Source organism: Episyrphus balteatus, chromosome 3, assembly GCF_945859705.1.
Source record: "Episyrphus balteatus chromosome 3, idEpiBalt1.1, whole genome shotgun sequence".
NCBI lineage: Eukaryota > Metazoa > Arthropoda > Insecta > Diptera > Syrphidae > Episyrphus > Episyrphus balteatus.
In genome coordinates, this window is record NC_079136.1 from 54,442,095 (window position 1) to 54,467,589 (window position 25,495).

Here is a 25,495-nt window from a genome sequence, read left to right on the forward strand (position 1 = left end):
TATTATGATAATTAATCCCAGTTTGGTAAATGGTATCATGGTAATAGGGTGGTGGTGCTAAGCTTTAGTCACCTCGTGGCAAGTGTTGTTGGTGATATTTTAGAAATAAAACTTTCATACCCTTGCCAGGGGATTTAAAAAGAGTGAGAGGGGAGGGCTTTGTTTTTGTATTTTTCGCAACCATTTAATCAACGTGTCCGCACCGCAAGGCGATACTACTAGATTTGCCACAAATGCTATAAACGATTAGCTTAATAAGCTTTGCTCAATGGTGTTCTTGTGAATTATTAATAATCAAGGATTTTTGTTTATCGGCAAACAACAACAACATACAAATTTTGAAACGAATGAATTATCTTAAATAATGGACAAGATATAGAGTGGATTGTTTATTGTTTATTATTTAGAGAGAGAGGGAAGGGTAGATAATACTTGATCCGAATTAAATCGTTTCCCTTTTAGTTCGTTTTTAGAAAATAATAATAAATAGAAAATAGTTTTGGTCTGTGTAATATATTTTCTCATATTTCTTACTTACACTCATCTCATACATTCATACTTTTATTTTACGTAATAAAAATGTACGAGTAGGTATATCCTTTTGGAAGAGAAATAAAGAATTTGAAAATTTTGTAATTTGAAATTCCGATGTCAGATAATCACCCCAAGGAAAATGACCAAGTTGAACTTTTAGAGTAAAATGATGATGAAGGATAATTGGTTTGCACTATACCATGAGGTAGAATGTTGCTATAGAGTTATAGCACTTTCGAAATAGATGAAAACTTTAATAAGGAATTTATTCAAGTGATTTTTTTTTTTTTAGAGACATTTTAGGGAAGGATTTTATGCAACCGTAACAACTTTTTAAATGCAACTTAATACATAAGTTCGAGTAATTTTGTAGAAGTTTACATTATATAATATATTTTTTTTTTTTGGGAGAAAATTCAAGAAATGTAAATTAAAGTTTCTGAGAATGTTTAAGCTTTTTTTAAGGTTCTGTAAGCATACCATATTAAAAAAAATACCTAAATAAAATGACTAATAAATCTTAAATAAATTTTTTGACATGTACTTTTAAGCTATCACCTAGATATACCATTGGGTTTTACTTAAATTATTTAGTCAAAATATTTGTCTAAGGAAATAGTTAGAGTAATGTCGTTTTCGATTGGCCGTCCGGAAGCGTCCGGAAGCATTCAGAAGCCTTCTGAAAGCGTTTTATTCACAAAAACATGACAGCTTAAACGCTTCTCAGAAGTAAAATTCTCTTCTCGATTTCAAATCAGAATCGACTCAAAATAACTTATACATAGAAAATAAATGTCAAACAAAATTTTCTCGTACAAAATTAAATTTTTTTATTTAATTATTCACTAACACCGATACAAACTTTCAGAATTGAGTGGAAACGATTCAAACTGTTTTATTGGATTTCAGAATGAGTTAATCCTTGAGTGAAACCAATCGAAAACGACATAAGATAAATATATTTTTTCTTTTAGAAATAAACAAAGGAAAAGCTTAATTGATTCCCTTTAAAAACACTGGTCTGCAAAATTTAACTTTGTTTTCTCCTTCAAATAGTTTTTTGATATTACCATTTTTGTAAAAATGATTTTTGAAAAATGTGAGTAGTTTCTAAAAAATCCCCCTTTTAGATTCATTTGAACTTGTATAAAATTAAAACTATTTGTCGCATTGAGCTCAAATTTGGAGGACTTATTCTTCATAATATGATACTCATTTTTTAAAATACTGATTGACAAAAAAAGCAGACATTTCGAATTCCTTCTTTTTTAGTAAATCCTACATGAACAAAAGCACCTTAATTAAGGAAAATGTAAAATATCAATGCCCATTGTATTTAAAAAGTCAAAACAAAACAAAACTAAACAAAATTTTTACGTGTTTTGTAATTTTATATACTATTTTTCTATTTAGAAATATCTTATTTCTAATAATATTAAACCATTCGATTAACTGCCTTGTAAAGCTTCATATTTGTTTGTCCTAGAAACAATAGTACATTTTTCTTATAGTTTTTGATGTGCTGAGTTAGAATCCGAAGTCAAAAAAATTCTATCACGTCAGGATTTTAAGAAATTCGCATTAAAGTATCACAAAATCAAGTTTTTTTTTAGAAAATCTCAAAAAAACTTTTATATCTCAAAAACCAGAGCTGACCAAAATTTGTTGAGTTCGGATTCAAAATCAGCACACTAAATTCCATTAGAAAAGTATACTTTTGTTCTAGGGAGAAAGATATATTAATTTTTAGAGATCAGTTTCTTTATGGTAAGATATGCAAAACCTACTAAACTTACTTAAATTAAGATATCTCAGAGAAGAAAAGACTTTGGATTCTGAATCAGCATACAAAAATCTTTTAGAAAAGTATAGTTTTATTTAAAGGAGGATTTCCTTGCAGACCAGTGAAATTAATGATTCGTTTTTAAGTTTTGAATTTTTCTAATCCAATTTTTTTTTTTTGAAAATTTCACTTTCAAATTATAAAATTATTATTATTATTATTATTATTATTATTGTTATTATTATTATTATTATTATTATTATTATTATTATTATTATTATTATTATTATTATTATTATTATTATTATTGTTATTATTATTATTATCTTTTGGTGAATATGCTTAGTGAGCCTTTTATTTAAAGATCGGAAATGACAAAAAAAAATTCTTCCTACATATTTGTTCCAAAAAATCGTATGATCAACCGTTTTTGAGAAAAATAAGCTTTTTCAACATTTTCAACAAAGTTTATTTTTGGTCTTAAAACATTTGATGAAATACGATTTTAAAACCTAACAATTTTATTTGTTTTTACATACTGCTTAATTTAATTTTCTTGTTCACTGAGGCGTATGTGTAACATTTTTTTTTAACGAACTTAAAAAAAAAGTTAGTAAAATAATTTGAATCAAGATGAGCTGCATACGCATAGGCAAAAGGGATGTAGGTTAATAAAAGAAAATATTGAAATACAAGGGCAATACTATGGGTTATGATTTGTACCCTTTTATGTAAGCCAAAAATTTCATACTTTATTTAAGTTTTTTAATTCAAGACATTTTAATAAAATGATACAAAAATAGATAATTTTTGACAATTTATATATAAATCATACGAAAAATACTTCTTATTAATAAAATTTTGGTACCCATTAAATTCATAATTAAGTAAACATTTTTTTTTTCTTATTTTTAGTATTAGCTTAAAAAAAATATAAGACTGTTGGTATTTAATGTAATATTCATTAAAGAAGTGCGCTAGTATAAAACTTTTCAGTAAGATTTAGTAGGTATCTGAATTTTGTTTAATAGCAAACTTTCAAGGGGAAAAAACCCAACATACATATACATACATATGTTCAGTATTTAACATTCAAATATTTATTATTTAATTTGGTCAATATACTTGAAAAAAAAAGAAAAAAGCATAAAATTCATTTTTCAAACGAAGAAAAAAAAACTACATTTTCAAAAAAAGTACATAATTTTGTTTCTTTTGTTGAGATGCATAGGTATCTAGAAATAAAAAAAATTATAATCGCACGAGTCGTTTATAAAAACTATTTTTTTTTTTTTTTTTTTAAATCAACACCTCAAACGAAAATTTCAAAAAAATTAAACCTCATTTTTTATTTTTAGAAAAATTTCGTTCTTCAAAAAAAAAAAAAATCATAAGATATTTTCAAAAAAAAAAAAAATTAAAACCAAAAAATGCTTCTGTTCAACAATAATCGTTGAGCTTGGGAGGGATACAGAAATTAAGAAAAAATGTTTCTATAGGTCTTTCTGGAAAAAATAGACCGTGTATAACAATTAACACTTCTATTTTTTTTTTAAAATAATCGTTGGAGCCATTTTTGAGAAAATTGTACCTACTTTTCTAAAATTGGTTCATGACTACCTTTATTTTTAGTTCAAAAAACTACTTCATATCAAACTTGAAAGGAAACGACCCATCCGCTGACACATCGACCGACAAAATGTTCTGGCGCTTACCCAATTTTTTCAAATTCCCTATCGTCGTAATGTCATGTTTGATTGCTATAACAACTTTTTTTACGAATGCGCAATATTGATTCATTTATAAAATCGTCGCTGTTTAAGAAAACCGACATAATCTTGGTTTTTGAGTTGTTTATTTTAATAACTGCAAAAAAAACTTTCTTATATCTCTATATAAATTTTGGTTAAATAAACTTTATGTTTTAGTGTCAAGTGTGAAATGTATGAATTTTTTTAGATTTCTCCAACTAACTAATTTCTCGAGTTGACTTTCTTGCTTAGATCAAACCCTTTTCTACATTAGGGTTGGTAATTTTTTGAAATTCATTTTAGTAAACTCAAACTCAAAAATTCGTTCATTTGTGTTCCTTATTTTGTTTTAACAATCCTGTTTTTGTTGCATTTTAAAACTTAACATCAATTTATGACAGCTCAACTGTTTTACAGTAAAAATATAAGCAACTTTTCTTCATCAAATCCCTCAACCACACTTTAGTTTTGTAGTTCTCATTCCCACATTGTAATCCTTGGAAACTCTACCAACTTTGCACTAAAACTACATTCAATTCAGTTTGAAATTAATTTTTGAATGCAATTTTAATATTTAACAAAGTCTTGTTTATGAAGCGAACTATAAACCAAGTAAATTAATTCAAGGAAGAGTAAAACTTTGATTAACTTGTTATTTCATTTGTGCAGCAGAAAATAAAGGATCCTATAGTTAGAAATCCGCGGTAACAAATCTCCTAATTTTCATGAAATTTATAATTATTTTGCAAAATATTTTCCTCAAAAAATTTAATTTAATTTTGTTTTCAATATATTTTACTGTTTTGTTTTCTTAAAATTATGTGCAAGTAAAATTCTTTAATGAAAAAAAAAAAAATAAATAAATAAAACCAAGCAACGAACATTTTACTTAAGCAAAATTAAATATTCTGGATTCGTTGCATCTGTATTCGCTAAGGGAGAGTGTATACACATAAACCAAACTATCCAGAATTTTATATATATGTCTACATAATTTTACCATCTCACACAATATCTCTCCACTATGTAATGTAGGTATCCTGTAAACAGGAATCGTGCAAAAAGTAAATAAAAAAAAAATGTAACTCCATGGGAAAATAGTAAAACAAATATCGTCTTTTCTTGGGAGGTTAAAAAAAAATATTCACTCTGGAATTTAAGGTTAACTTAATTTCTTAAATTTTAAATATTTTTCCTTTTTTTGATTGTGTTTTAGTGTAGGTAGATATTTAAAGTGTTTTTGTTCCACAAAATAAAAAAAAAAAAAACACACCAACACTAAAAACACGTATCGATGCAATATTTTATTTTAATTCTTCATCATCCTTGATCGTGCCTTTTCTCCAGCCTCGGTCGTGAATACCAAAAAAAAAAAAAAACACAAAATAAATTTTAAACTATTAAATAAAATAAAATTAAAACAAAAAAAAAAAAAACTCCTGTATCTATGTTCCCCATCCGTTTTAATATTCAAGGGTGAGGTGTGCACACTCACAACCAAAACAACCAAGAGAAGCATCGTCAGAAGCAGGAGCTGGAGCTCGAGCATAAAAAGGATATAAGAAAATGTGTTTACCAACCGCTTATATTGGGGGGCAAAAAAAAGTGTGACGTGCTTACATAAAAGTGTTTCACAGTGTTGTTCGGTCGTGTTGTGTTATTTCCGTTAGTTGCTCCTTTTTTTTTTATTGTGTCCTTGCTGGGTGTCCTCTGTTTGGTTATCCTTGCGATATTTTATGATAGCAAAAGTCCAATGCCAAAACAAGAAGAATAAAAAAAAAATGTGAATTTATTCGAGCACACAAGATTCTGTGTATCTTTATCGTTAAAATAATATTAAAGGAGATCCATCCCCCTCTTCATCAACAACAACCATCATATCCTGCAGAAGATATACCTATACGAGAGTTGTGATTATTGTCCGTTTGTGTCGTGTGAGTCGCTGCTGTCGTCGTTGTATCCTTGTCGGTGGTTATTGTTGTCGTCGGTCGTGGTTGTCGATATATATAAATTTATCTACAAGGAAAATGAAGTTTATACAAAAAATTGTCCAGTAAATTGAAAGTTACCAGAAGTTCGAGTGAGGCAATCAGAGAGAGAAACTCGCGACGTCATATAAAGGTTACAAAAGGATGTAAGAAATTGTGCAGGCGTCCTGTCGCTTGCGATATTTTTTTTTGTAAACAATAACAACAACAAAAACAATAAAAATATTTCACATCGTTTTGACTTTCGATAGGAAAGGTGAGAGATCCTTTGCTTTCAACCTTAACCTCTATATTATACTTTAAAAAAAAAAACAGAGTGAGTAAGAGAAAGGAGGGAGTAAGAAGGATATATATAAAATATAATAAATAGAGAAAAATAATTTTCGTCGTGTTGAAAAACAAAAACGAGAAGTAAAAACCAGTCAACATAGGTTGCCCGCAGTCAGTGCTGGGTTGCCCCCGTGGGGAGCCGTCATCTCCACGACCAACAAAGCCACCCGTTTGGCCACCAGAACCGGAACTTCCACTGGAATCACAATGGGCAGACGGCATTACGGAAGGTTATTGGGATCAGGGCGGTCCATGGGTATGTTTCCTCTTCTTTTATCCTTTATTTTCATATATATTCACAGAGAGCTACAACACATATCCTTTATATTTCATTAGTTTTTTTTTTTTCTATCTATATCGGTGTGTGTATTGGTGTGAGTTTATGTTTTTTTGGTCCAGGATATTAATATTTGTGTATGTGTTGAATGTTTCAAAAATATTCACAAGGTTTACATTCTCTTAGTTGTTGTCGTCGTCGACATGGACATTGCATATGAACACCCAGGACATGCAACTCAACCCCCAGCCCCATAATTCCTATAGCAAGGACGAATAAGGAGGAATTTTTGTTGTTGTTGTTTTTTTGTTTTTTGTTTTTGTTTATTTTGAATGAACAACTTGTATCGTATTATATATGCTAGCAGCATCAAGAGGTCATCCAGTGTTTTCGAAAAGAAAGGCGATTTGGTATTTTATCGAAAATTTGTGTTGTTAGTTCAAAAACCTTTTTTGAACTTTTTTTTGCTTTGTTTTGTTCTATTTTTGTTTTGTGTTGCATCTACACGTACTATACGTCCTCTATTGTTGTTGATTCTCTCTCTTGTTCGGAGAAGAGAGAGGAAAATGAAGATTGAATGTTTTCCGGTGGTAAGTGGCAGCTTTTATATATTGTTTGGAAACTAGCTTATGTTTTTTTACGTTAAAACGTTTTTTTAAGTTTCAAATTTTTTTATTTTTGTTTTGAAAAAATGAAGCAAAAAGTTTATGAAAAGGCTTAGTGCTCGAATGGGCCATTAAGTGGCATGTGTTAAAACTGCCTTTTTTTTTTTTACTAGGGGGTCCATTTGGCTTCAATTTGAAACATCCATTTTGTCAGACCCACTTCCTAGAAAAGTGGTGAGCATGAATGGTTAAATTGATTCATTAAGGGCAGTAAAAGAGATATCGGAAAGATTCAAATAGTTTTAGCAAGAAGAAAATCTGTTTTTATAGGCATCGTTACAAAATTGTTTATAATAATTGTGAAAAATAACTTTAAAACATAGGCTCGAAAACAGCCAAAATGACGTTTTTTGGAATTTCATAACGGTTATATTTAAAAAAAACGGAGGCCAATTAGAATTTTCTCACTTGGGATTTGAATTCAGCAATCCAAAAACATCTAGAAAATTATATCCAGTGTCATTTGTTGATCAGTTTTCTAATAGGTATTATAAACTTTTTTTTAACTCGAAAAAGGGAACATCCAAATAACGAAATTTAAAAAAAAAGCATAAACTTTAATATTTTAACCAAAAGAAACAGTTCTGCATCAAATAATCTGAATTGCAAGAAATTTCGAGTAATTTCGATTTCAAAACATCACAAAAATAGTGTTTTGGGAAGTTCAAAATTCGAAAAAACTTTGCACCTTTGTAATATTCTAATGCTAGATTCAAATGAAGAAGGTCAGAGGCCAAAAAGTATAATTTGGTTTCTATGGAAAAATATTTGGTTTTACGAAAAATAGATCTTAAAAATTGTTTTATTTGTTGTTTTTTTTTTTCAATTTTTCTCAATATTTTCTAAAACAAAAATATAGTTTTTCTGCATAATCTTAAAGAAAAGGTTTTAATCTAAATGACCGCATTTCAAGTTTTTCAAAAATCATACATTTTTTCGGTAACTTTTTCGATTGAAAAATAGACTATTTTTTCAAATTAAATTCGTCAAAAATACAAAAATTGACTTTCTGCTCAAAAAATATTGACAATAGGTAAAAACATAACAAAGTATATTTAACCAGGTTTTGTAAAAGGTTAAAAATAAAAACCAAAGAATGGTATTTTTGCATTCTTCTCAATTTTTTTGAGGTTAATAAAAAAATGGTTCGAGTAAAAGTTGTAGACCATCTACAACTTTTGAATTAAACTTTTTTCGATAGGAGGTCTACTTTTTACAGAAATCGTAAAAAAACACAATTTTTGACACCTACCCCACTTTTTCGCCTACACACACCCATTCCACGACCACCACTTGGTTTTTGGGAAACTGATTTTACCCCTTTCGTATACCATTCATCCTAAATTTTCTCACCACCCATAATGCTGCTAATATTTTTTTTTTCAAAAATTATTTTTTATCAGTCAGAAGTTTTTTTTAGTTATTTAAGCATCCTCGAAAAGACGAAAAGTTTCAAGAATTGTGCCTTACATCTATCGTTATTTTGATTGGGACGTAGAAAATCCCTGATAGATTCTTCAGCCTCATCGGTCGAGCCAGGTAAACAATACAACTTTCGTATTGGAAGTTCTGATGCATAGCTTGACGATCACTTTTAAGCAATTTTTCAAATATCTACTTGAAGAAATCTCATTTAAACCGCTAAGAACTTCTTTATATATTATGTATAATCAAACAGAAATTTACGATTAGATTTGATAAATGTATTAAAATGAATGACGCCCTAAAAGTTCTACATTCAAATGTCCTTGAAAATATCATAAAACCTCAACAACATATTTTCATCAATTTGATTTGCCAAACAAGAACACACTCTGTCAAAACATCCTTAATTGTATCTTTGTCAATAAATCAATGTAGCAGAAAAAAAAAATGCTCATAAAACCAAACGTGATGCCTTGGGATGTTTTGGATTTAGATTCTCATCCTTGTTGTCATTGTGGGAGGGTAAAAATAAACTCCCATCACCACAATATCCCCCAAAAAAAAAACTGGGTCACTTATTTATCCCATTCAACAACTAAGGCGGATTTGATGAGACGATTTTCTGCTCAAAAAAAAAACCGCTCCCGTTTGCAAAAAAAAAATCACATCCAGGAGCTCAAATCATATCCTCACATAATACATTTTGTGTTTGTTCTTTCATGGCCCGGCCTTCATGTTAACCTTAACATCAGATTTATGGCTTTTATTTATAGCTCAATAAGTTGAGCATTTGTGATGATAGTAGCATTTATTTGGATACAATTACGATTGCTAAAATAAAACATTTCGACTGAGATTGGAATCATCGCCCGGCAGCCCACCGACCGACCGACCGCCCGCCGCCGGAACTATATATAGCTGGAGCCGAAGCCGGAGGTCATCTACTTGTGTGATTAACTGCCATTAAATGAATCGGAAATTTACTTACATTCTCGAATTCGAATTGGTAATGGATGCGTGAGCTGAGATATACGAGCATTGAGCAGTGTGAATTAGAGCATGAGATATAAATAGACCCAGAATGGAATTGCTATCAAAAGGTTGGTTGGTAAAAATTGCAATCAAGCCGGGGGAAACAAGTAAAAATTCTGCTTGTGCAAAATGGAAATGATTAAATAGAGTGCAGTAAGCGTTGGTGGGCACCTATATGAAAACGGCGCGGCGGCGGTGAGGTGTGACAACTGCGGGTTTTATTAATTTGAAAATTTTGTTTTTTTTTTGGGATTGGCCTCAATAGGGAAGGAGGGAATTTTTTAATTTGACGTTTATTTTGTTCAGAATGAATTTCTTTCTCTGTAAGGGTAACATATACCAACCCTCCTAGTGACCCGTACTATACTTTTTTCAACAATTATTGCCATATCAACTTTTCAGCATGGAAAGGATTATAATGCATTGAATTCATTGCGTTTGGTTAGAGTCCGATGTTGCTCATAAAAGGCTCGCAATTTACAGCATACAGAGATAACAGCGAAAAATTCGGGCCTGTTTAAAATTTGAGTCCATGTAGAAGAGTTTTTTTTTTTTTTTTGCTAGTTTTTGACGTGATAACGTCTTATAAATCGATGAACCATGGCAGCCACCACAAAAAAGTGACGCCATTTTCTAACGTTACACTCTTGCACTTTCACAGTGCCTCAAAAAATTTCAATTCAAAATTAAAAATAAACTATTAGAGATACAAAAATCTTCTATAGCTTTTTTGAACGATAATAACCTAAAGCTTAATTCGAATGATGGATTTTTAAAAATTCCGTCATTTAATAGGGTAAACAGGGGTAAAACGGAAAGATAAAATTCGGACTAAAATCTAAACGCGAAGTCGTAGAGAATTGATTTTTTTTTGCTATAGATAGATGAGATTAATATAAGAATAATTGCATTTAAGAAAAAATTCTAAAAAAATTTGAAACTAAGCTATACCGTTTCGCTATAACGGAAATTCGACATATTTGACTTTAAAAAATTCTAACTTCTCTTGTAGGCATCTTTGAAATGAGATTGATACGTCATATGAAAGGTGAAATAATAAGCTTTCACATGGTATAAAATTTTTAGGTTGTCAAACAAAAAAATTGAAACCATAGCGTGAGAACATAAAAAAAAATGTTTTTTTTTACTTTTTTTAATGAATTTCAAAAAATTATAGCTCTTTTTGTAGATGTCTCATAGACCTGATCGATATATATATTTTGAGCTAAGACAATAAGCAATACCATAAATCAGTCCAAGCTTGTGATTAATATATCACTCTATGATGATTAATTTGAAAGGACTGGTATCAATATTCTAGTGTCGAATTTACTCTGTAGTTCATTAAAGTTATAAATTGTATTGCAGTCTCTTTTAAAAAAATGGAAAAATTGTGCAATTTTTAATGTCCCTGTTGCAAATTGGCAAACATCTTTAGCCGATTTTTCTCATAGTTCTTTTGCTTACAATTAAGGCATGATTAATTCAATCAATCCCAAACAACAGAAGGAGCTTTACATTGTAACGTATTTGAATTTTTTGCATGTTGTTTGGTGTTTGAAATAGATTTTATGTGCCGTAACAGTTTTTAGATCGATTTGAACACTTAGAAATAATTTTATATTATCCCTTCTATGTAAGAAGCGTCCACAAGTCGCAATTTAACAAATATAACGTAACGTATGCGACATTAAGTCCACCACGTTTAAGCGTTTATTTTTACTTAAAACTTGATGAAAAGTTTGGCTAGGTGAATATCGATTTAGGAATTAAATTCGCAAACACTTGTTAACTCTTGATAAAGAGTTTTCTGCCTCTAAAGATGTTTTTCATTGCAATAAATAGCATCTATTACTCTTTTTCCTAATTATAAAAAGTTACCATTTTTCATGGAATGCCCCAGAACTGTTTTACTGATATAATTTATGATTTTACGAAGAAACAGTTTAAAATCGTTAGTTTTTGTTTGGCCTGCTCCTGCAGTCAACTATATGTATGAAGATTTCATTTGTGTTAAAAAAGTTGTTTTTCATTGATGAAAATGGCCATTTTCCTGAGCTTTTCATTTTTATTATGCCAGAATGAACAACATACTGTAAGATACAATTTATTTAAATGAAGAGGAATCATTGGAAGCGGTTCTACTTGAAACAAGCGATTCTACTTGAAGAGTAATACTCTGAACTAATGAAAACTAGTAGTTGATAAATCAAACTGATTTTGGAAACGAAAATCAAAAATTATTATTATTATCGATTGGAAATGAAAGGCATCAACATCAAATTTGAAAACAAATAAAGAATTATAAATTAAATTAAACATTGAAACGGATATTTACGATGCTAATATTATTTTTCCGATTCTAAAAATACCTACATTGCTGACTAGAAAAATGATATCGTCATTCTCAAGTTGTTCTGACTTCCACAAGTTTATACAAATTAGGGTTGTCACTAGTGATGGGAACTATCGAATAAAAACTATCAAACTATCGATAGTTGTAAAATATTCATTCATTCGATAGTTTTAAATCATTCATTTAGTTACTATTTTCATTCGAATAGTTTTTTCATTTGAATAGTTTTCTTAAACGATAGTTTTTTCATTTGAATAGTTTTCTTAAACGATAGTTTTTTCATTTGAATAGTATTTTTATTCGATAGTTTTTTCATTCGAATAGTTTTCTTAAACGATAGTTTTTTCATTTGAATAGTTTTCTTAAACGATAGTTTTTTCATTTGAATAGTATTTTTATTCTAAAGTTTTTTTCATTTGAATAGTTTTCTTAAACGATAGTTCTTTCATTTGAATAGTATTTTTATTCGATAGTTTTTTTTTCATTTGAATAGTTTTGTTAAACGATAGTTTTTTAATTTGAATAGTTTTCTTAAGCGATAGTTTTTTCATTCAATAGTTTTTTCATTTGAATAGTTTTCTTAAACGATAGTTTTTTCATTCGAATAGTTTTCTTAAACGATAGTTTTTTCATTTGAATAGTATTTTTATTCGATAGTTTTTTCATTCGAAAAGTTTTCTTAAACGATAGTTTTTTCATTTGAATAGTTTTCTTAAACGATAGTTTTTTCATTTGAATAGAATTTTTATTCGATAGTTTTTTCATTTGAATAGTTTTCTTAAACGATAATTTTTTCATTTGAATAGTATTTTTATTCTATAGTTTTTTTTCATTTCAATCGTTTTCTTAAACGATAGTTTTGTCATTTGAAAAGTATTTTTATTGGATAGTTTTTTTTTTAAATTTGAATAGTTTTCTTAAACGATAGTTTTTTCATTTGAATAGAATTTTTGTTCGATAGTTTTTTCATTCGAATAGTTTTTATCCGATAGTTTATTCGATAGTTTTTATTCGATAGTTTTATTCGATAGTTTATTCGATATTTTATTCGATAGTTTTATTCGATAGTTTTATTCGATAGTTTTTGTTCGAATGAATAAATGAATGAATGAATGAACTATTCGATAGTTCAAATCATTCAGTTACTAACTATCGATAGTTGGAATCATTCGATAGTTCCCATCACTAGTTGTCACATGATTTTACTACACTGATCCACACAAATGGATAAGTATAAAAGTTTGTTTAACTATGGTCTTTAGTTTCGTAAATTTATTGAGTTACATTTGTAAACATCTAGGTATTCTATTTCCGTCTTCTAAATAAAAATCTTTTCACTCACGACTCACCTTTTCTTTTACTCTTTAGTGAAGATAAATATGTAGGATGTAGGTGAATAAAAAAAGAAGCTCTATTACAAATTTAACTTCTTTAAAATTCTATCCTTGCCGCCGCCGCCGCCGCCGTGTTGTCAAATGCTATAGCTTGTCTAAGAATTTTTGTTAGCCCACACAGCTATCCCAAAAATAAACAAAAAAAAAAAAAAAAAATTCAAAACCACTGCAAAACGAGAATGAAGAACGACAATTTTTATGGTACAACATCTTTATGACTGACTTCTATTATATGAGTATAGAGTAGCCCCAAACGAAGGTTAAAACATTTTTCATTAGAAACACGACTCTACCCCCCCAAGGAGCAAAAACATAAAATTACCAACAACAACCAAAACCAAACGGAAGAAAAAGAAAAGAACAAAAAAAAATAAATAAACGAGGAAATAGGTTTATTCCCTTATCATATTGCTCTTTTTTTTTCATTCTCAACTTTTTTTTGTCTGTATTTTAACCGCCTCCTTCCGTTATTTCCGTGATAAAATGGAAAGATTAATCTCTTTTTTTTGTTTCTTACATCCTTTTTTTTTCATTCTATTTCTTTTCTTCTTCAATTTTTTTTTTCCTTTCGTAGGTGAAGGAATTTCCCAACGTTCAGAAATATGTATACGACTCGTGCCTAACCTTTACTACTTTTGGTCCTGTAAAAAGGCGATCTTGAACAGAAAAAAAAAAAAAAAAACAACGGTGATTTATTTAAAGTGAACTCGTCCCTTGGTAAAATAGAAGTTTAAAATCAAACAGAACTTTTTTTCGGCGATTCGAGTTGGGTTCGGTTAAAGATAACGGCCGCCATAGAAAGATGTAGTAGCTCTCTTTTGTATTATTTCTCAAGAGATCTTTTATTTTTTGATATTCTAATTAGGATAAGGAAGAAGGTTTCTCAAGATTAGAGAAGGAAAAAACACTTAAAAATTGAGTTGTCCTAAGAGGATCCTTTTTTTTTAATTTATATCCTCTCAATAAGCTCAAGAGGTTGTTGTTGTTTTTTGTTATTGTTTTCACAGGTTTTCACAGGTTTTCACAATGAAATAATTAAATTCCTGACCAGGAACCACATATCGGAGTGTAGGACATGACTTTTTTGAAGACAGAAATTGTAGGTAGGTACCTTTATCCTAAAACCAAAACCAAACAATTGGGACTTTCAGCACATTCGACTTTTCACAGATTGTGTTGGTATAGGTAAACCTTCTATTTGTGTAGTGTAGATATAGTGACGACATTTTGAATGAGACCGGAAATTAGTGAAAAGATTTATCTTCCAGGATAGAATTGGAAAATAGGAATGGGATAAAAATACAAAATATATGAGGGGAAAATAGAATTTTTGGGAAATTATCTTCATTTGAAGAATCCAAAGCTATAACCAAACAATAACCCAAACTAAACCTACTAACCCACACCGGAGATTTGAATTTTCTTCAGATGTGAATCGTCTATTTGTATCTATATTCTCACACAGGATAACACATAATAATTTATAGAGAAGTATAGGTTAGAGAAGGATGTTTTTGTACATTTTCTGATGATATTGATTTGTCCTCAAGGAATTGAGGTCTTCGTGCAGAATAATTTACACATGAGATACATCTTGTTACCACAAGCACAAAACCACCAAGCTATTTGTATAAGAGAGAGATGAGTGGGTTTTTGTATATTGACAGTGATTTTTACAAATGATGAGGCGTTTGATTTCGACTTTCATTTTATAGAGAGAAAGAAAGGACTGATGGCTGTAGCAACTTGGGATTGAAATGAGACTGATGAAGGAATGAAAGAAAAACTAGAACAAATTATAGAAAGTTGGAAATGAGGTTTCTGGGTAAAATAATTTGTGTATTCATGCTGGAAATTTGCAATGTCGTGCATCATTTTGGACAAAACATATTTGGAATCGGACTTTAATGGGTTTGGAAAATTGTTTTTTTTGGGATGTTTGAAAATTATAATGAAAAACTTCAAAGTGTTATTAGTAAATGTGGGACAGCGTTAAGTTAATGTTGCATTTTTATATTTTCACGTTTGAATTGCAGATTTTGTAAAAGCTTAAAAATTGTTGACTTTAAAATGTAAACTAGCGATGTGTGGACATGGTGCATACAAACGGAAATATAATTAAATTTTCTTGTGTGAATAGTACCGGAGTGTCATGGTTAGTCCGAAGCTATGTGTTTATAAAAAATTGAAGACTTAACTAATTTTAAATTATCGGCAATTTGCGTTACTATAAAAGAGAATTGTAATAATTTTCTACTAGAATTTCTGTTTAGTCACTTGTCTTAAAAGAAAAAGTTGAATCAAATCCAACTAAAAAATACCTTTTTTAACATACAATATAAATAAAAATTGGCTATACTTCCTTTAACAAAAGAAAAAAATCGAATATTTCTTTAACCAATTCCTTAAAGGTAATACAAAAATTGAAATTTTTTTTTAAATCAAATCTTAAATGCAACGTATTGTCATAGACTAGTGCTAATGACTTTTTCGGAGCCTAAACTTTGAAAAAATTATTATTAACAGATTCGGCAATAGTAAAAGGGGAATGCAGGATCAAGGATCAATGGTAGGGATAAGGCGAAAAATCGACTGCAACAGATTGCCGGAATTGGAGTAAGGTAGGTAAAAAAAGGTTTGAAGTTTTGATTTCCGGGAAGAAAGCCTATCCATAGCTTATTGCAGAATTAAAAGATCTACAACTTTTGTTTGGATCATTTTTTTTCACATTAAAAAATTATTGGATTTAATAAAACATTTTTAGTTTAAAACTAATGTCGTTTTCGATTGGAATCACTCAAGGATTCACTCATTCTGAAATCCAATAAAACAGTTTTAATTGCTTCCACTCAATTCTATTTTTTGTGTGTTTGTGTTTGTTTTTCTGTGAAATTTAAAATGTCAAATATTGCACACAGAAAAAAATATGACCCGCTAAAAACTAACAGATTGCCATATTGTTTTACCGTCCATACATTTCATAAGGAAATCTTATTAAAATCAACGATTAATAAGGTTTTTTTAAGGAGATTTCTTATTATTTTTATAGAGAAAATCTTATTAAAATTTGACTGAAAAGTTGATTTTTTTTTGCAACTTAGCACTAGAACAAAAATCGCGATCAATATTTTCATGGCAGGTTGGTTCAGGTGGTAAGGTGGGCGACTAATGATTTGAAGTCTCCAGTTCGATTCCCAGCCTGGTCATGTTTTTTTTTATTTTTTTGCAGATTTTAAAACAATAAGGAAAACCTGATTGTTTTAATAAGGTTTCCTTCTTGGATGAAAACCATAGAGAAATCTTATTGTTTTTGTTCTATTTTATGTGGTCTATTTTTCTCTGTGCATAAGACTTGAAAAATAATTAATATGTGAAGAAAATAGTACCTAATATTCAACAAATTAATCGGGAATTCGTTTTGCAAAATATTTTAAAAGCTTTATTTATTTGTTTGAAAATAAATAAACAAATTAATTTCAGAAAACGAAAAAAATTTGAATGAAAAATAATAATAAACAATGATTGAGTGTATTTTTGACATGTGAGTATTCATGTATTAGTGCTTCTTGATTTGATTCTTATTTGAAATCAAGAAGAGAATTTCTCTTCTGAGAAGCGTTCTGGCTGTCATTTTCATGGCAATAAAACGGTTTCAGAAGTCTTCTGAATAATTCCGGACACTTCCGGAGAGCCAATCGAAAACGACATAAATATGTTTTTATTTTTGGAGTTTTTGAAAATGTCAATGCTTTTTTCGTCATAAAAAAATATTTGTGCTTTAAAATTATTATTAGGTTTCACTAAACTAGTAGAGTAACTAAAGATCAAAAAATGGCAATATTACGGAACCCGGCCAAACAGCTCTGATTTTGATGATCTTTTTTTTCAAACGTCGGTAATTAAAAATACTTTAAAGTGTATAGATTAAAAATTGGTGCTGTTGCCGTTTTGATTTTTTTTCAAATTTAATTGAAGATTTTTGTGAACAAAAATTTTTTTTTTTTTTAATTTTGCTTAAATTTTATAAATTTACTAATGCCAAAAGATTGTCTAGGCAATTAAAGGAAAACAACTATATTATGGCAGTGAAGGACAATCTTAAATCGTTTAGGTGATAAATGCTATTTTCTCACAAACTGACTTCAAACACAACTTCAACACCCACAATATTCAAAAATATACATTATAAAAATGCTAGAAGCTTATTCATATTTTTAAAATTAAAATTAAGTAAATTGAAGAAAGGTTTTTTGAAGAAATGGTAATTAAACTCAGATTTTTGAAAAAAAAAAAAAATTACCTATTGAAAAAATTTTAACATGTCCTTTTTAAAATTTGTTCGTAATATAAAATGAATTCATTTTTCAAAAATTTTTTAGCCACATTTATTTTGATTTTATGAAATTTTAAAAGGAAATGTCAATATGTACTACAGTTTATGAAAGAAATTAAAAAGTATTTCATTTTCAAAGAACTATTTTTAATAGAAATTTTGAAAAAAAATGTAAATGTTTTTTTCAAAACTGTAATATATATTTCCTGTTCCTCTTCGGAATTCAACTGATATCTAATATACATGGCCAAAATTTTTTTTTCAAATAAATTCAAATTTTACTTTGAAAAAGTTTGAAAAAAAAACCATTTAAATTTTTTTAATAACGCTTTTTTCCAAAATTTTGAGTTGAGGACCATTCTTTCAAAAACTCTTGATTAAATTTAGTGGATTTAAATTTTATAGATAGAAATAAGATTCTGGCTTTTTAAAAACGTGTATGCAAATAGTGTAGGTGTTGCCGTTGTGTTCAAAACATTTTTTTTGTGTTTGAAGTCAGTTTGTGAGAAAATTGCATTTATCGCTTAAAAGATGGAAGATCAAGGGGCACGGTAGTGCCCAGCCAAGTTCTCTAGCAACTTTGGCACTACACCCTTATTTACAGGAAACAACTCAGGCCATTTTCGACCCCCCTCTAACTTCCACACCAAAGATGCTAGAAATTTCAAACTCGCTACATTTGTTGAGCTGGCCAAAACCAAACACCTCGCAAAATTTCAGCCTCCTACGATGAGTAGTTGCTGAGATATAGGGCTTTAAAAATCGCAAAAACCGTAACTGACTCACTGACTCACTGATTCACTGACTCACTGACTCACTGACAGATCATCAAAATTATGGAGAACTTCCCGATATCGTAGAAACTTGAAATTTTACACGGTGATAGGACTTGTGGTGTATACAAAGGAAAAAATCGAAAACTTGAGATTTTCAATTCAGGGGGCGTGGCATCCGCCCATTTCCGCTGAATTTTCATAAAATATTATAGAGCACTTCTGATTATCGTAGAATCTTGAAATTTGGTAGAATAGTAGAGCTGGTAGTTAATACAAAGGAAAAAATTTAAAACTTGAGAATTTCAGCCAGGGGGCGTGGCAATCGGCTATTTCCGCTGAATTTTCATCAAATATTATAGAGCACTTCTGATTATCGTAGAATCTTGAAATTTGGTAAAATGTTAGAGCTGGTTGTTTATACAAATTAACAAATTTAAAATTTGAGAATTTCAGCCAGGGGGCGTGGCAATCGGCTATTTTCGCTGAATTTTCATCAAATATTATAGAGCACTTCTGATTATCGTAGAATCTTGAAATTTGGTAGAATGGTAGAGCTGGTTGTTTATACAAATTAACAAATTTAAAATTTGAGAATTTCAGCCAGGGGGCGTGGCAATCGGCTATTTTCGCTGAATTTTCATCAAATATTATAGAGCACTTCTGATTATCGTAGAATCTTGAAATTTGGTAGAATGGTAGAGCTGGTTGTTTATACAAATTAACAAATTTAAAATTTGAGAATTTCAGCCAGGGGGCGTGGCAATCGGCTATTTTCGCTGAATTTTCATCAAATATTATAGAGCACTTCTGATTATCGTAGAATCTTGAAATTTGGTAGAATGGTAGAGCTTGTAGTTTATACAAAGGAAAACATTTTTAATCTAAGAATTTTAGCCAGGGGGGGGCGTGGCAACTGCCTATTTCCGGTGAATTTTCATCAAATATTATAAAGCATTTCTAACTTTTGCAGAACATTAAAATTTGGTAGAATGGTAGACCTGGTAGTTTATACAAAAGAAAAAAATTTAAAATTTGACAATTTTAGACAAGGGTCGTGGTAACCGCCCATTTTCTCTGAGCAATACCTTGCAAAAAGTAGTGAAATCACAACAAAAACATTACTGTTAAAAAAAGAGCCAAGTTCTCCTATGTTGAAGTTATGCTAGCACAAAAAGTACTGAAATGTAAAAGTGTACCAAGTTCTAAAGCTTGGCTTTAAATTTGTATACATAAAATGTTGATTGTTTACTTGGCAATTTTTCAAATAGCTTTAAAAATCGGTAATTTAAAAAAAAATTGTCAAGAGAACAATCGACATTTTATTTATACAAATTTAAAGCCAAGCTTTAGAACTTGGTACACTTTTACATTTCAGTACTTTTTGTGCTAGCATAACTTCAACATAGGAGAACTTGGCTCTTTTTTTAACAGTAATGTTTTTGTTGTGATTGTCTTTTACTCCCATACATTTGTTTTCCTTAAATAACCTTTTTGTTAATAATCTTTTGTTATCATTTATTTTATGAAATTTAAGCAAAAAAAATGGTTTTGTTATAAAAAAAAAAGAGTGTGTGTACACATGTACACGCGACTGAAGTTATACTTCTCATTCAGTATATGTAAATGAATTTCATTTGATATTTTTAATTTCTATTATTAAATTAATTAATCCACACTTCGTTTTTTTACATTTTTATCAAGTGAACAATAAATTAATTCTTTCATCCTCCTTGCGTCCATGTAGTTTTCAATTTATTCTGTGAAATTTACACATGTTGTGCGGTTCAGAACGTACGGTATACGCTTAACGAAACTAAATGAATTGAGCATAAAATGTGCGATATGGTTATTTTATGAGAATTGTGTGTGCTTCAGCACTAGTAGTAGCAATATGGAACTTGCAGAGTTGCTACAAAGCTCAAAAGTGAGCTGAGCTCAGCTCAGCTCACAGCTCAGCTCACAGCTCAGCTCAAATTTTGAGCTAGCTGACTTTTGAGCTATGTACCATAGCTCAGCTCATTTGAGCTGAGCTGAAAGTCAGCTGAGCTGATGGTTGAGCTGAGCTGTTGGGTGAGCTAAAGTAAAGTGAGCTGAGCTGAGCTGTGATGGGTGAGAGGATACATTGATTTTTATTTGGAAAGTATAATGAAATATGAAGATATTTTAAACTTTTATAAAACACCATAGCTCAAGATGTTTGGTTCTAGTTATTAATGGAATTATTTTAACACATGGATATTTTTATAAATAAAACAGATAATTTTTCGTGATCTTTCTCTTGGTTTTTTTAACCCTAGAAAGATAATCATAATATACGTCTCAGAGACGTATGATTCTAAAAAAGATTTTTGGTCTTATGTTAACACTTTTTGTCATATTTATTTAACTCATTACTTAGATTATTTTAAAGAAGTGATATAATAAATGAAATCAATTTAACAAAAACCCAGAAATTTGAATTGAATTAGATAAAACAGTTCTTTACACGCCATACGTCTTACAGACGTAGATTATCTTTCTAGGGTTAATAGTAAATATATTTCTATTTTTTTAGTAAAATATTTCTTTTTTAGTCATAAAAAAATCAGGTACAATCCGGTTTTACGACTTTTTTCAAAATTCCGAGAAAATCGCGTTTGAAAGTTGGGGTAAATTTTTTTTTCGAAAAATCCCCGAATCTTTGAACGCTCCTGGAAGCTAAACCGCTTGAGAGCAATTTTTGGGAGTGATGCCAAATGATAGCTTGTGTCATGGGCCTACGCTTTGCACATTATCAGATTTTTAAAAAATCGCCTTCCATGTTAAACCGCCACATCATGCCTTTTTTTTCAGAATCGGGCTTAACTTTTTTTTTACCTTTAAGTTCTATTGGTTTGAGAACGCGTGTACCTACAGGGATGGAAGTTGTACCCAAATGTAGGTTAGAGTCCCCGCTACCTTTTGGCATCAAAAAATTTTTTTTTCATTTTTTTCAAAATTCCGAGATATAGGCGTTGGAAGGCTTTGATCTAGAGACAGGGGAGTGGTGCCATATGAAAGCTTATATTCTCAGCTACCCGAAAGTGGTATAATCCGGTTTTTCGATTTTTTTCAAAATTCCGAGAAAATCGTGTTTGAAAGTTGGGGTAAATTTTTTTTTTCGAAAAATCCCCGAATTTTTGAACGCTCCTGGAAGCTAAGCCGCTTGAGAGCAATTTTTGGGAGTGATGCCAAATGATAGCTTGTGTCATGGGCCTACGCTTTGCACATTGTCAGATTTTTAAAAAATCGCTTTGCATGTTAAACCGCCACATCATGCCTATTTTTTCAGAATCGGGCTTAACTTTTTTTTTACCTTTAAGTTCTCCTGGTTTGAGAACGCGTGTACCTACAGGGATGGAAGTTGTACCCAAATGTAGGTTAGAGTCCCCGCTACCTTTTGGCATCAAAAATTTTTTTTTCATTTTTTTTTCAAAATTCCGAGATATAGGCGTTGGAAGTTGGGGCGCTCACTTTCAGCTCAGCTCACTTTCAGCTCAGCTCAAATGAGCTAAGCTATGGTACCTAGCTCAAATTTGAGCTGAGCTGTGAGCTGAGCTGAAATGTTAGCTTTTTGCAACCCTGGCAACTTGCCACACGCAACTTGCCACATACAACTTGCCACATGCAACTTGCCACATGCAACTTGCCACATACAACTTGCCACATGCAACTTGCCACATGAAACATGTAACTTGCTACGTGTTGTGTGTTTTATGTTTGCCGTACTGTGGCGTACTGCATTTTTAAATACTAAAGTACTGCGTACTCTAAAGGTGAAACGACAGCCCTGCTACCCAGGGTGATCGCGTCATAATCCCTTTGACATTCTTGTCAAAAAGTAAATTTTCATACCCACCCTCCCATAAGAAGTATAACTTCAAAAATAATTTTAATTTAAAAAAAAAAACAATAGGGCAACATCGGCAATTTTTAATCTATAGACTTTAAAGTATTTTTAATTACCGACGTTTGAAAAAAAATATCATCAAAATCAGAGCTGTTCGGCCGGGTTCCCTAATAATTTGCTTTAGTTACTTCACTAAACCAATGATTGGGGTGTAGTGAAATGAAATTTATCACTTTTTCTTCAGTCAATTTTGAATCGATTTCCATAAAATAAACCAACGGATTGGAAATTAATATACATATTTATAGAAAATAACATGTTCAAGTACACATGTATGTAGCTATTATGGCTTAAAATGATGTCAAAGCAGAGAAAACAGTTGTTTTGAAATTCATGAGTTTATTTAGGTGCCTATTTTTTTTTGGTAAAAAAAACGCCTTGAATTGGTATTCAACTACAGCCGAAGCAAATTTTTTGTTTGTTTTAAAAATTTAAACATTATGAGGTCACTGTGGCGTGTGTGTAATATTTTTTATTTACAATAGGTTGACTTAAAAGACTTTGGGATATCCGAATTAAGCATACGTAGTTGACTTCTTGAATTTTATAGGTTAGGACCATATTAATGGATGCATTATATAGTTCGTAAAAAGTTTCCTTCAGTTGTAGTGTTACCAAATCATATTCCAAATCAGTATCCTTCCACTTTTGATATTTATTAATATTGAAAGAAGCTTATTTACATACATTTTGTAACAATAAAGAAGAAAAAACTCATAAATAGTTAAAAAAAAGATAAAAAATAGCATACAAACAAATTGCATAAGAGAAATACCTACCTAATCAAAAATCGATATTTTTATTCTTCCGTATTTTCACTGTATTTAATTTTATAGTATAGTTATCCTTGCGTGATTGTCTCTCTGTGTACTGTTATTGATATCAAATTTGTCTTATGGCTAGAGGTTTAGTTATTACGCGGGTGCCAATTTAACCAACTTACGTAGGATCCTTTATTCCAAGACCAAGCGAGTTTCAGAGGCTATAGTACCTATACTTCAAACATCTTCCTCATCCACATGATTTATATCACCCAATTGTAGGTTTATGGCTTGTTAACACAAACAAAAATACTCAATTTCTTACTAGACTTTCCAAGTATTCTATTGTTATTCGTTCCTTTCATTTAGGGTATGATGGTATAAGAGTGCGCGGTTGATAAGAGTGCGCAAGGCCATTTTCTACGGTTTGAAAGGGAATATAAGACTGAATGCACTTATTTTGGAAAGATCTAAATGAGTTTGATCTGCTGTCAAAATTTCATGCAAATGTGTTTGTAAACAGAGGTACTAGTTAAGTTTAAGTTTTTTAGCACTTTTTTTTCCAATATTTCTTGCCAAACAAATTAAATTTTCCACTTAACAACAAAAAATAACAATAAACAAAGTATGGGACATTAAAAAGTCGACAAAAAGAAACATTTGAGGAACACGTAAGACTGGTCATAAAGTGCATTGTGAAATATATATATATTCTTCGATTACATGTCTGAGCGTGTAAGAGTGCGCACCATGATGATGTATAAGAGTGCGCGTGTTATAAGAGCAGTAAATGCTATCCAAGGCTTCAAAATAACTGGCATTTGTCCATATACCAGCAAACAGCAGCTAGAAAAAGCAATTACAACCAAAAAGAAACCAAATAAAAGTTTTACAAAAAAACAAGCGAATGAGAGTAACTAGGAAATGTTGAAATTTTCTCAGAACCATTAATCGAAGACTAAATTGATTGTTCCTCATGCAAGGAGTGATGGGTTGAAAAATACTCTGTTTATTTAAAGATAGGCAATTTTATTTGCTACTTTTGTGCGAACTTACACCTATGCGCAGCTGCGCACTCTTACAAACTAAGCCGCGCACTCTTACACAATAGGATGTATAAGAGTGCGCAAATTTCCTAATGTGGTAATTTGTTTATAACTTTTGAATTAATACATTTTTGTTACCAGTTTTAAGTTTTTTTCGTTGCTTTGATTATAAACTAAAAACTATATATAAAAAAAGTAGTTAAATTCTTTTTGTTATTGTTTTATTTGGTATTTTGTCTTAAATGCGCACTCTTATACCACCTTACCCTATTTCTCCAAAGGTACTCGATGCTACAATTCTGTGAAGCAAGCCTTCGACTGCAAATTCAAAATCTACTTTTGGCTACGTTTCTAAAACAAATTTAAAAGACATTCAAATCCATCTGTCTGATATATAAGCAGTAAAACAATATAGCATTGGAAGTAACCAACTTCCGGATATTTCACATTTCTGCAAAAACTAGAATTAAAAAAAAAAAAAAAATAAAAAAAATTATTAATACTATTCACATCAAATTCTACGAAAAATTTTGAGTACTCACTTCAAGCTTCCATTTTTCATTTCTCTTATTTAATCTTTTGCCATAAGCGGCTTACAAAAAAATGAAAGAAAAAAAAAAAACTTTTCTGAACATAACTAAACCCGTTGTTAGCTTAATCCAAAAAAAAAAAAAAAAACATAAAATGAAAATCCCCTCTTAAATATTATTGCACGCATCAGTCATCTCTTGGCAAAGGTAATAATAGAAGCACACATTTCAAACCCATCAAAAGACTTGTTATCCTGTGACAAGTAAACAAAGTACAGACTTTTGCCCTGCCAATTACATGTTTTCTTTATTTTATTTTTTTTTTTTATATTTAGTTTGTTTTGTTTCTTTAACTTTGACGAGAAACAAAAAAAGTAAAAAAAAAAAAAAAAAAACTTTTGGATACAAAAAACATGTCAAGTGTCGCCATTAATTCCACAAACTCAAACGGTTACATGAGCATCAGAAGTGAAAACACACTCACTCACACATACAAATTTGTTGGTAACTAACCTATACCAGAGCATATATATAAATTCCGTTTGACACATTTCCATCAAATAAAACTTTTTGGTTTCTTCTTCTT

The 25,495-nt window shown here is 30.1% G+C and overlaps 1 protein-coding gene and 1 long non-coding RNA gene across 2 annotated transcripts in view; both read left to right on the top strand.

Annotated features, from left to right (window-relative positions):
* The window catches only part of LOC129915572 (uncharacterized), a 199,605-nt gene that overhangs the window by 95,089 nt on the left and 79,021 nt on the right, over positions 1 to 25,495 (top strand). The gene's annotated exons all lie outside the window — the stretch shown is intronic.
* On the top strand, positions 4,938 to 5,364 carry LOC129915582 (uncharacterized). The gene is made up of 2 exons (XR_008772328.1): positions 4,938 to 5,197; positions 5,285 to 5,364. It is a non-coding gene; the product is annotated as an uncharacterized LOC129915582 (long non-coding RNA).